Source organism: Hyalella azteca, unplaced genomic scaffold, assembly GCF_000764305.2.
Source record: "Hyalella azteca isolate HAZT.00-mixed unplaced genomic scaffold, Hazt_2.0.2 contig8071, whole genome shotgun sequence".
Taxonomy (NCBI): Eukaryota; Metazoa; Arthropoda; class Malacostraca; order Amphipoda; family Hyalellidae; genus Hyalella; species Hyalella azteca.
This window is the reverse complement of record NW_025938177.1, coordinates 148,763-161,437: the sequence shown is the minus strand read 5'-3', so window position 1 is coordinate 161,437 and position 12,675 is coordinate 148,763.

The window sequence follows — 12,675 nt, the reverse complement described above, 5'->3', positions numbered from 1 at the left end:
CTCCTGTTGATACCATACAGTACCTATGATTTGTGTGTGGTGCCTCAGGGACTGAAACTAGGTACTGTCAAACGGGGTAAAAAAGGATGGGCGGGGTAAATAGGGACGCGTGTCGTAGAAATGTTGTAGCAGCTTAACTAATCAAAATATTGCAAAACTAAAAATAGTGGCATAAACTTCAACATTTTTACTAGGTATCTATTATGTATAAAGCTAGTCAAGAAATCAAACATTTACTATCTCTAAAAAATTGCTGAAAAAAATTGTGAGAAATGCGATTTTGGAAAAGAAGCTCTGCTAAGGTCAGGAGCAAAAAAAATATTTGCCGTATTAAAAAATTTTACTTACATAAAAGTTGCACCCAGGTGTCGGCTTGAAAACGTAATTGAAAGAATTTGCCTATCTCATTCCAAAAAAAATGGCAGCCATTTCCACGTGACGGGGTAAAAAGGGACACCCCCCAGGGTAATTAGGGACACCCTTAAAAATGCATTTACAGTAGAACCTCAGTTAGCAAAGCCTCCAGTTAACAAAAAAATTGATTAACAACAAAGAATTTTGATTACATTTACCTTGCTAGCAAAAAAAATTCACTTTTTTTTTTAAATTAGTGCATCATCAGTCGTCACAAAATTGTACATAGAATGCTATATATAGAATTGTGCACCAGGCATCATAGAATGAAAAGTAATTGACCTAAACTATGATTTATTTCTTCAAAACATATGATGGTTGTCACTAAAACGTTATTTTCCGTTTCAGGTATGTTTTTCACAATCTTTTTTATTATAGTGAAATCACTAGACTTGATTAAAATTGTGCAAAATTACAAACCATCCTGTAAGCTTATAGATACAGAAGAAATGCTATATGGCTGCTGATATGAAGCTTGCAGTGGACAAGGTTGTTGTCAATGCTCAATGGCATGTCCATGGATACAGTAATATCACATTAATAATACGGTATGGTAATTAATGAATATGGTAATATCATATCAATAAAGAAAAAACAAGTAAAAATCACAGAAAATGTCATTTATTTTACATCTACGACATCTAAAATGAAAGAGGAGGACTTCAGAGTACTGTTAGTAATGGACGAGTACACTCTGCATGCTTCAAATGTTTTAAAATTAACTTTTATTGCAAGTGTCCCGGATTACCCCGTTCCTAGGAGTAAATCGGGATGACACTGTACAAATAGCATATGAAATTTTTTTGAAGATGCCATTTGATAGCCCTCTCAAAGAGCTATAAAATGAGCCTAAACTTGTTTCTGAAATGTTTCATGGTAAGAAGTTATTAACAAAAAATGCTCAAAACCGTCCCTTTTTACCCCGTTTGACGGTAGTCAACTTGTGGCTGGTGGAGGAGATTCACTGTTCGTGAGTTTGTTGCGAGTATTGTCCAGGTCTAATTGTGATGTTAACTTGCCTAAATCTGATGTTGAACTGTGTCTTGAACTAGTAGACGAATTATTGAAAAACTCTGTAAAGTATAAGACTGATCTTGACCATACAGTAATTCTCATAAAGAACTAAGGCACATGCAACATTAGGCCAATTACCATCACTTGATGTGTTAATGGCTGCCAGCACATTGTTTCATGTTTGCATATTTGTGTACTTTTGGTCAGATGCTCCTGTTATTTATCAAGTTGCAAATTATCCTGAAGCTGTTCACTTGCAATGTATGAGTGGTATTCATTTCAACCCTCTCATAGAGATGAAAGGCTATTCTTTGCAAATGCTAGTAAATGCAAGGTACTGTGCAATCACAAAGTCATCCTCAGCACTCCCTGAGAAGCAATGTTGTTGATTCTGATGGTGATCTTGAATCTGATGGCAGCATTGCTGACCATTGACAATTGCCATAATATGTGTAACCACAAAATAAGTTCTCTGCCACAGGTATGGATCTCGATAGCTAACCTTGAATTATGTGCTGTTTTGGATAGCGGTGCTGAGATAAGCCTTGTGTTCATGTCTGTCTTGGAGAAGATTTGTGGGTCACTTGAATTTTGCATAATTAATGAGAATCTGTATGAAATTGTGGGATTTTCAGGCAGACAAACACCAATAACACAAACTGTTTGTTTGGGTTTCTCCATAGGGACATACCAAATGCCCAACAAGCATAAGTTTGCAGTGGTAAGTGATGACTTGTTTCCTCACTGTTCTCTTCCCGGCATCAATTTCATGAGAGGGTATGACCTGGCAATTGATTTGAAAAGGCAAATGTGCAAGCAGGGATTACAGGAAATTGTAAGATTTATTGGGGAATATGAAAGAGAAAGAATAGAAGTGAGTCACAGCACAAAAGTGAGTCATTGAACAAAAGTGAGTCATTGTGCAAAAGTGAGTCAAATAACAAAAGTGTGTTGAAGGCTGAAAGTGAATAAAAAAACAAAAATGAGTCAAAAAAATGAAAGTGGTTCAGCAACCAATGTATTGAATTATTTTGCTCATAGTTCAAGTTCTGACTTCACTCGAGTGAGTAATCATGCCTCATTCACGATTATGAGCGGTGGTGAATAATGTAAGTTTATTCAAATTATGTTTCATTTACAACAAGTGGTGAATCAAAACAAATGAAGAAAATGCATGCACTAATATTATTTTCAACTTGACTAACAATTCCTTGCAGAAACTAGGAACAAACATTTAGAGTCAAAACAAAATGATAAGAGTGCCTCCGATAGAGATGAGGCTCCACTTAAATTTCATATTATTTTACTACAATTTCTAAACTGTGTAGAGTTGGAACTTGAACATCTAATGCAAGACAGTTTACAACAGGAGGAACATAGAAACTTTCAGGTATTTACAAGCATAGTTCAATTCTATAGGTTATATAAAAGAACCTGGTCTTATGGCATTTTGAACCGATCACTGCTTCTTTAGGGACTGACTGCCGAACTGCACAACACACCTTCCCCAACAAAAGCTGGTTTAACACTGAAGAAGGGGCAGTGTCACTGTCAGTCCTGTCAGCTGATAGCTGCAGCTCATATGTTTGAATTTTGAATGCTCAATTTGAAATCCTAAGCCCTTGTTTTATGTCCTAAGGAGCCTAAATTTTTAATATATATACCAAAAATTTATGTTTCTGCATGGATGGAAATTTATGTTCAATTTCAATAAAACTGACTGGATCGAAAACTTAGGGTCACACAACCAAGATTGCTCAGAATAACAGTTATTTTAAGTGATGTTCACTTCTAAATTAAAATTTATTTAGCCAGTATTTCTTGCATCAGAGATACTTTAAAGTTTTTGAATGTTAACAGCATTAATAAAATGTATAAAAAAATTTTTTAAAGACCACGTTTTTCATGTGGACTCAAAAGTAGAAAATAATTTTTCGGCAGCTACTGATCTCTGTTTGCTTTCATTCTCTTGGTCTTTTGTATTTCAGTTAAAATATTTTACATCTAAAACTTCCAACCCCTGCTTGTGAGTTCCTTTAGAGTTTATACGCCTGGAAACGTGCAACAAATTATTGATTATTGTATTGTTATTGGGAGCTGAGCTTCCTTAAAAGTTTCAGAGCGCTAGCTAATGGGAAAGTTGGTGAAATATCGATTGCAAGATTTGATCATCACAGACACAAAAGCGAGCTAAGAAAAACGTGGTAAAATACATGCAGAAGCATAAATTTTTAATAGGTTTTAGGCTGAAATTTATGCTCCTAGTCCTAAGGACTTGAAACAAAGCTTTCAATTTCAAATAAAAAATTACCAACAAATCGTGCTGCTGACAGCCTCTGCCACAGCTGATTGCAGAGCAATTTTACTAAGGGATGTCAAATTGCCAATACCTACTCAATCTACTCTTCAGTGGACACAAAACTAACAACAGTACCTTGAATTATTGATTGCTAATTTCTTGAATTAGGTAAATGTTTATAATTTAAATTCATCATAGAAGTTGTATCTCCATATTTCCATGTTAAATTAAAATTGCCCACAATAGGTTCCAATGCCAAATGTTTTAGGAAACATGTGGTGGGTGATGGCATCCTATTCCTAGTACATGTGACGTCGTATGATTTTTACATATATCATGTTTGGCATACATTATTTTATCTCAGGGTTGGCATTGATAAAATCAAACTGATTAAATCATGTGATTTTTAATAAAAAATTCATGATTTTTTATTTTTTCATACATTTAAATATATTGATTGGCAGTTTTTAATTCATTTTGAGTTATTGTTAATTGTTATTCATAGTTTAGTATAAATGTACTATGACAAATTGGAATATAAACTTGTTGCCTTTAATGTGTATTAGGTTCCAATGAATTGTGTGTTTTTGGTACAAAGGTATCATGTGTTGCAATACATTGTACATAGCTAGCAGTTTAGCTAATTCTTATAAGGCTATAAGTAGTCTTCAACTATTTGACTATTTGTTATATTGCAAAACAAGACATTAAAACTAAATAAGTAACATCTATTGCTAATGTCAGAATAGGACTGATGGAAGAAATAAAACTAAAACTTCAGCACAGATGTAGATATGATGTACAGCAATCCCTTGATTAGCACGGTTTTGAATACCGCGGTTTTGATTAACGCGGAAAAATAATTTGCGACCTACCCTTAATCTACGCGGTGCCAGTTTTGATTAGCGCGAATTTTTTTCACAACGCATCTTTTTCCCGCCTCTAGCCGGAGGTGTTACATTCGTAACAAAAGTGTTACTTTTTGCTTATTAGATCTTATGTTGTTACTTTTGTTACGACTTTTGGAAAAACTCGCCAAATGTTGTTACTTTATGAATTTCAGCCAATAATTCTTTAAATAAGGTCCTGTTCCGTAGGCACTTGTGCTGACTACAGAGTCAGTTTAACCGCGCCTTGTCTCGTTCATAACTCGAATGGTCGAGTTTGGCAATGTTCGCTGGTAAGTGCGCCATGCCGGTGCTCTAGTTACTCGTTAGCCTTCAACTGGTCAAGATCGCTGCCATATCTACTGCTCATTTTTATCAAACTACATAATTTTCCTTGATAAGTTACCGTCATAATTATGGACAAAAAGGGAACGCTTCAATGTAAAAATATCACTTTGGAGACTAAGCTTGAAATAATTAAGCGTTTTGATAATGGTGAAACGAAAACAAAGATCGGTGAAGACCTAGGGGGTTCCCGAGTCAACAATACCCACGGGAAACAATACGTTAATTCATTCGCATTTCTTTTATTTATTTCCCCTATTATTTAGAAAACAAATATGATGAATTTTAGTGGAAAAAAAATTATTATGTAACTTTGCTATTTTTGAGGATTCATTATAATTATTCCCATATATTCTCAAGTTTGATTAGCGCAGTTTTGCTTAACACGGTAAAACTCGGGGATTTATTAACCGCGTTAATCAAGGGATTGCTGAAGTAATGCACTAAAATGTCTATCTTACATTGAATGCTTGACTAAGAAAGGCATCAAAGGTGGTGACTGGTTCCACCTTGAGTGCATGAAAATAAAGAAAATTCCACCTGAAGATTGATTCTGTCAGAAGTGCAGTGACAAAATGAACTGCACCTTGAGTCAAAAATTTGAGAGATATAAATTTGTATCTACAATGAAACAGGAAAATCACAGCCAAGACATTACTCTGCAATATTTGAACCAGCACATGATGGATGAAAACAGGAAAGTAATAAAAATAACCGGAGATGGGAACTGCCTTTACAGATGCTTAGCTTTCTCATTGTTTGGGGACAAAAAAAACAAAGGAAGCTTCTAGCTGGGACATTAATAACTTTGATCAAAGATAATCAATGGAGAAATAAATGGACACTTTGACAGCTGGAAAACTCAGGAGAGCCAAGAAATGCTAGGCAACAATAGCAATGCAATGTTGGTCCACTCCCTAGCAAAGTTTTATGGCCCCAAACTCACTGAAACTACCAGTGATATTGTTTGAGGACATTAAATGTCATTCTAACAAAATTCAACACCCAAAAGATTACATGGAAAAGTTATGGAGGAACATTGGAACTACTTATTTTTGCCTGCATGTTTCACAAAAATGTCTACTCTTCAAAAAATAACCTCACCTCCTTCATATAAGTGGCAACTAATACAAGTGTAGCAACAACCAGCTATTCCATCTGGTCCTCATGATCACATTGCTCTTCTGTACCACTCTTTCCCCAAAAATCCTTCTCTTAAGTCTTAGCCATTATGACATAATAGTTCCAAACAATCCTATTGCTTGTAGTGCTCCTGACACACAGATCATATATACTAAAGTAAATCATGTAAAGATTGAAAATAACAACCAAGTAATTAAAATTGAGTGAAGGTTGTTCTCATTGTCACTCAAGTTGAATTTGGGGTTATTGTCTTTGTTGAATTGAAGTATATAACCCTTCCACAACATTACCAATTGAGTTTGAGTATCAATTGAGTGACAGTTGATCTCATCTCTCTCAATTGACCAAACCTTCATGCCATATGAATGATATGATGTAATGTTGCTAAATGTTAATATAGGGATATTGGTCTTAAGAGTTGATTGTTTTATTTCCCTATCTTGTTTCTTCAAAGCTTTGTAATAACTGTTTACATTATACTTTGCTTTGCTTGCATGAAAGTGAGCCATATCACTTGTCTATATGTAGTAATGAATTTGTTGATTACTCTTGTAATTGTAAACATTTAAAATGATGTCAAAATTTATTATATGTAAATACTAAATAGTAAAATTTCATGTTTGCAATTTAGATGTGATAATTTTGAAATAATGCTAATTTTGAAATACTAATAAGATACTAATCTTTGCAAAAAAGAGAAATGGGATGCTTATAAAGTAGTATATTTTCATCATGCAAGTTACAAGAAATTTACAGAGTGCTTTAGATTTGCAGGTTTAAAGAGGTTTATCATGGCATATCTAACGCTGCACTTTGGGTACCAGTCATTTGAGCTGGTGGGAGATTCCATGCTGAAATGCCTATACAGATTCTACAAAGGAGGTAACATTAATGTGCAATTTGGTATGCTAAACTCTTTACAGAATGTTCCATCTCATGTACCACTGCAACTGAGAATTTTGCAATTGTGCAAAAATGTTTCATTAGTCATTTGGTTCCAGACAAACATAACACCAACATTGGATTATGTATTGCTGGGTAAACCATGTCCTAGCTGGCCAACAGACTGGCTGGCCAGGCAGGGTGCTCTGTGAATCAGGATGTCATTCTGCAGATTGGAACTAATGATCTTCTGGTTATAAGTTCTTCATGTTGTATGACTTGTATGCTATAAATATTTAAAAATTGAAATTTCAGTGATTATATTCAAATAATCAATCATGATGAAACATTAACTGAAATTTAAATTAATCAATTATTTTCAGCAATACAAAGAAATAGAGATAAAGCAATTGAAAAGTAACAAGCAGGAAGTGATATAGGCCCTGCAAGATTTAGGTGCATAACATGCATTGGACATTCAATTATTAACCTAATAACCTTACCTCCGATCCCCAAGTTTGGGTATAGAAATGGTGTCTTGAAAATCTGGAACCACTATGCAGAGAGTGAACGAAGATTTAAAGACCTACGGCGACGCATTATCGGCAAAATTTTTGCCTTCAGAAGATCTTGCCGACACATTTAGATTGAAATTCTTGCATTTAATATATTTCTCAGTCTTCAGCCAACTATTTAGAAAAAAAGAAAGGTTTTTTGACTGTTTAAGGGTAAAATTAGAGATTTGGGGTAACACGTGCATAAACTTTGTAAATAAATTCGCATTCGCACCTCGTAAATGGCTTTTCATGGCCGAGATATGGAATTCACGGCTCAGTGAAATAGAATCACGGCTCGTAGAAATGGAATCACGACTGGCAAATCCATAAAACCACGGCTCGAAAAATTCAGTCGCGGCTCGCCAAGTAGATATATTCCATACTAGGTTTGCAATCTGCAAAATGAATTATCTTGTTCAACATAGCTAGGCCTATACCTATGTAGTTTGAAGACATTTATGGTTATCTAAATATTTCATATATTTTCTTCTTTCACTTTCAGCATCAAATGTTTTGGTGTCAAGTTGTCAACAATCAACACTGGAAAGCTCTTCTATAACTTCAAGAATCAAGACTAACAAATTCAACAAGGAGCTATTCCTGTAATCCTAATTCCTATAGCTGTAGGACCTTAATGTGAAATAAAATGTCAACTGAATTTTCATTTCTGAAGGTGTCTAAAAATTGATGAACCAATCTATTTGATTGCCACCATGCATAGCATAGGTTAGGACCTATGACATCTTCAGTTTGGTTGCAAACTTGCAGCTGCATGTAGCCTACCCATAACCCAGGTAGACTCCATTGACTGATTGAGGATAATTTTGCCCAAAGCAAGGCCTGGCAATGCTGGCAGCATCAATATGATTGTAGTGTTTGATCTAGTAATGGCTGTAATGCTGCTGCTGCCGCTCTTCAGAGCGCAGACAGAACCAACCAATAACCACGGCCTAGCCTAATCCGATTAGCATTGGCCTAATAGTAATAATGATCAATCGCGTGCGATCATGCGATGCAGATTGCAGAACAGGAAAATTAGGGCCATAACACCGCCTTAGTCCGCCTACGCATGATTAGAGCGTCGGTAATTCTAACTTTAATTATTAACTGTACAGAACGTAGGCTAGCGATAGGTTGAGGCTGAATTAAATAATAACTTGAGTTATGAAAGTCGAGACTTAGAAGTTAGATCTAGTCTCTAGAATAACTATCCGTCACGGATAGTTATTCTAGAGACTAGATAAACACACGGATAATCCGTGTGTTTATCGTTCTTCGGTTCTTGACGTGTTGAATAATCGCCTCAAATCCCTCAATATTGCAATGCGTAGGTACCACAAGGAGACACTGAAGTTTATCGTGATGACTCCTGGAGTAGCCCTCAATCAAATGCGTTCCTATTATATTGGCGTGAGAATGAAGAATTTCATACTGAAGCGGGTTGGGGAAATACTTCGAGGCCAAAACTCTCTTCGATCCTCCTGAAAAAAGTCGTCGTCGCTATTGTCCGCATTCTTCGCACGAGCTCCGGAACGATGATGAGCAGTCGGAGCAGTAATGTAATAAATAATAGTAATAATAAATAAAAGTAATAGTGCAGTAAATCGTTTTGCGGCAAATCTTACAGAAGAAGTTCGTCCGTTTGTTGAGTTCAGTGGTAATTTTGACCGTAAATAATACCTTTAGCTTCGTCCGATCGGCGTTCTAATTGCTGCTAGGCGGCAGAATAAATAATATATAAAAGGCATTAACTATTAATATTTTTAATATATTATGTACAGATAAAAAGCCAGAGGTTGTAACTTTTCTTATACTAGAACTAAGATTTTTGGGATTCCAAAGCCACGTAAGAACTATCTAAGAACCGTTTCAATTGCTGTAGTACTATCACTATGTCACAGTATGTGGTTCAGTTTTGTTTATAAAAATGATCATTTGTTAAGGACTTGAACTTACGGAGTTTAGTTTTAGAGTATTTTGTATAACTTTGTGCAGAACCTATCTCTCGGCTCCAATTTTGTAAACACCTCAACTTTAAAGGTCCTAAAAATACTTAATAAGCCCATTAAGCCGTTTGCACTGCATCCTTATCGATAAGTCACTTCATGCCACATTCATTTTCCAACCACAATTTCACCTGGAGAAATTAAGTATCCCACGGCACAGCTGAAAATAGCAGAAACTATCTTCCGCCTCTCGTCGTGAAGATTCGCCAGTCCTTAGCATCCCATCACTCTATTTCGTTGTATTTCCGAGGTTGTGATGCTTTTTAACTATCTCGATTCGTGTTCTTTCAAAATGAATGACTTTAAAATTAAATGATTATCATTGTGATGACTAGAAATTGGTAATAAACTTTCTCATAGGAAGATTGCAAACATCCCCCGGCAAAATGCCCTATTCCGGCTATTGTAGAAGTGCAATATGGAAACGACATATTTTATTTCAAAGGAAATGTATTCTCACAATCGAACTTAGGTACTTTAAATTGCCCGCTATTGGACCGCTCGCACCAAGAGGCTGTATTTCGAAGAAGCAGACAGAACTAATCCTAATTGCTGAAGCACAAAACGCGAGTTTTGCAGAAGTTCAAAAAATTTTTAAATTCTTCAACGGCATCGACGGCGATTTCTCATCATCGCAACATGAGGGTCGGCAGCCGTCTTAAGAATTGGACATTTAATTCAATTAAAACTTTCCATTCATCTTTCCAGCAACTAATCATACATCCATCTTGATTATCAGACATGCACATAAATTAGTTACACATCAAGGAAGGCACCTTACGTTAGGCTCCCTCCGGGAAAGAGGCTTCCACGTCAAAACTGCATTTAAAAGTGATCATAGACGTCATCAATCAGTGCGTGACGGGTAAACCGCTCTCGACCGCAAGAACAGCTTACGGCAAACTTTAATTCTACCGGCTGGTCTAGAATAGTACCCACCGCCCTTCCCTAATGCGTCTTCGGACGGAAGAGGAACGTCTTCGGTCCTCTTCCTCATCTCAGATAGCGCTACCACGAGACGAAATTGCGCCACTAAAAAAGTATGGGCATTACTCATGACGTGCCTATCTTCACGAGCCGTTCATCTCGAGAATCTCGGCTTGAGCACCCAACTTCCAGCTTCAAACTCTCATTGAGGCGCTCTATTATAATCAGAGGAACGTGCGAACACATGTACAGCGACAGAGGAACTAATTTCGTTGGCTCCCGCAACCAATCCGAATCCTCAATTTCTCTTGACGAAATTAAAACCGAACTCTGCTTCAGAGACATGGAGTAGCATATCTATCTCCCAAACGGTAGTCACTTCTGAGACGTTTGGGAGAGAAAGTTAGGCGCGATAAGAAGGATTTTGAATGCCATAATACTTCAACTTGGCAACAGGAGCTCAAGTCGCGATAAATTTTATACTCAACTTCAAGAATCGGCTGCGATCGTTAACAACTTTCCTATGTGGAGTTGTCGTCTGTCCCAAAAGATCTGCTACCCATTTCTCCAGGCTCTCCAGCCATGCTTCGTACTCTGAAAGACGACCCGAATCCAACCCAGATAGAAAAATAAAAATAAGATACGAAGGCTGCAGAGCTGGGCAACGCTACTTTGAAATGTAGCGCCGCTGCCGCTACTGAAAATGTAGCGGCCGCTACATGTAGCGCGCTACTGCCCACCTCTGGAAGGCTGTAATGGCTAACGGAAAATATCGTTGGCGTAGATTCCAGTATTTGTTAGACCAATTGTGGGGACGCTAGAGTCCACTACATTCAGAACCTTCAAGAATGTCGGAAAAGGCATCAGTGAAAGCAGTCTGTATGTAAACGATGTTGTTTCGTTGACGGATAAAAACTGAAGTAGAAATCACAGTCCTATCGGGCATTATTAAATCTGTTTAAGCTAAGTTCGGATAACCTCGTTCGTTGCGTAGTCATAGATGACGTTAGCGATACAGCTAATACTAATCTAACACGAATTCAATTAACACGATAACTAAACATATGCAGAATCTGCGTTTGAAGGAAGAAGTATACCAAGATAGGTGGCCAGACATCTGGTCCAGGCGGGTACTGGAGGTGCGACTGCTTCGATCGGTTGCCAGTTGTAAACTGAGTTAAATTAAAGGCGGGCTTCCTCGTCATCTGGCAGGCTGGCAGCAAGTGAAGGAGGCAATGCGAAGTTCGAGTGTTGGCAATTTCTTACTATAGGTAGTCGTGGCTTGAATATGTTCCGTGAGTTTTTGAAACGTTCATCAATTTCAGGAATTCGATGGAAAGTTTAAATAAGCAGTATGCTTCATTGGCGTTCAAAAGTTTACTACAAATTTTGGCTGCAGCATGAAATGCTTCAACAAAAGAAGCTGCCCGAACAGATCATCTCTGATGTTGTACGTAGGTACATTTCACAAGCAACCTACATTGAATCTATTCTGCAAGTTTCTCTAGGCTTCTATGGTAATGTCTGTACCTGAATTACTCTATATAGAGGCTGAACTGTATATTTCAGCAAGGAGAGTCGGAAACTCGCATAAAATGTTCAGTAGATAAAATGTTCCAGCATAGCACATCTTCAGGAATGGTCAGTATACAAACACGCTGAGTGATTCGAAAAAAAGTCCAGTAAAAAATAATAATACATGGAAGTAATTCTTTTTCCAGCTCACAATACCATTCTTATTACAAACACCGTACGTTGGATCGTTGCATCGCTCTCAGTTCGATAGCAATATTTAATAAGGCTGCCCAAATACGCGCCGACTTGACATCTTGTCTTCCCACTCTAGTCCATGAGCCCAATGGCTACGTCTCAAACTCTCAACGCCATCAGCAAGAAACATTTATAACGTCATGAATTGCCCCCATTTAAGCCTTTCTCTCATAATCAATCTTATTTGATCCAAATGTGTTGAGCAGGCGTTGTAAACATCGTGATGGCCGTACAAGATATTTATTAGTTATATCATTTGACATGGTGTGGTACGTGAAATGCTAAATAATTTTTTTTATTAATCCAGTAATTATAAGATGATGCAGAGTACCAAGGAGAGAAAAAACTTCGCTGGCTTAACTAAACAGCATTGCTACAGCTGCGTAGATAATATATAGGTAATAAATATATTTAGTATGGTGCAGAACTGC